We start from the raw sequence: 1349 nt of genomic DNA on the forward strand, positions 1-1349 counted from the left end.
CATTTAATTTAAAAAACTACTTTTGAGGTTAAACAAATGTTCATAATTAATTTAAATAAATTACAAGTTAAAAAGGGCATGGAAACTGGAAAGTTCGGAGGGGCTGTAGGGGTGGGGGATTTGTGCGACTTCGGGGCCTTTTTGGAATCCTTGGATGTGGTGCTGGAGAGCGCCCCTGGCGGGGACTCCTTCATTCTGCTGGGGGACTTTGGCATCCTCCCCCACCAACAGAGCCAACCCACCACCAGGCACTGGCCAGCCGATAGCTCCGCCCCCCTCTCCACCAGAGCATCATATATGCAGCCACAGACCAGATGAAACAACAACAAAGTCTATCACCAAACTGTGGCCCAGGGTGTCCTGGCGCAAAGAGCACACATGGACAGCCCCACGCCTGAACATGGTGCCCACCACAGACAATCCATGACGAGCACCGAAGCCCAACAAAACACCACTCGGGCTCAGATCGGGTCGGGGCTGCTCCTCCCAGCCACGCCTCTCCAGGTCCCACTGCCATCACCCACGCGAGCGCCGAAGTCCCCCATAAGAATGAGGGAGTCCCCGCTAGGAGCGCTCTCCAGCACCCTCTCCAAGGACTCCAAAAAGGCCCCGAAGTCGCAAAAAGTCCCCCCCCCCCCCCCACGGCCCCTCCGAACTCTCCCCATGCCTGGGTTTTAGGGCAGGCAGGAGGGGAGTTCGGAGGGGCCGTGGGGGGGGAGACATTCGATCTGAGCCCGAGCGGTGTTTTGTTGCTGGGCTTCTGTGTGTTGGGCTTCATGGATTGTCTGTGGTGGGCACCATGTTCAGGCGTGGGGATGTCCATGTGTGCTCTTGGCGCCAGGACACCCTGGGCCACTGTTCTGTGATTGACTTTGTTGTTGTTTCATCTGGTCTGCGGCCGCGTGTTTTGGACACTTGGGTGGAGAGGGGGGCGGGGCTGACAGCTGCCCAGTGCCTGGTGGTGGGTTGGCTCCGGTGGAGGGGGAGGATGCCGGTCCCCCAGCAGAACAAGGGAGTCCCCGCCACAAGCGCTCTCCAGCACCCCCTTCAAGGACTCCACAATGGCACCGAAGATGCACAAAAGTCCCCCCCCCCCCCGCACGGCCCCTCCAAACTCTCCCCACACCTGGGTTTTAAGGCAGGCAGGCAGGCAGGGAGTTCAGAGGGGCCGAAGGGGGAACATTCGTGCAACTTCGGGGCCTTTTTGGAGTCCTTGGAGGGGGTGCTGGAGAGCGCTCCTGGCGGGGACTCCCTCGTTCTGCTGGGGGACTGTGGCGCTCACGTGGGTGATGGCAGTGGGACCTGGACAGGTGGGGCTGGGAGGAGCCCCCCCCCCCCCCCCCCCCCCC

This window comes from Austrofundulus limnaeus, unplaced genomic scaffold (assembly GCF_001266775.1).
Source record: "Austrofundulus limnaeus strain Quisiro unplaced genomic scaffold, Austrofundulus_limnaeus-1.0 Scaffold276, whole genome shotgun sequence".
NCBI lineage: Eukaryota > Metazoa > Chordata > Actinopteri > Cyprinodontiformes > Rivulidae > Austrofundulus > Austrofundulus limnaeus.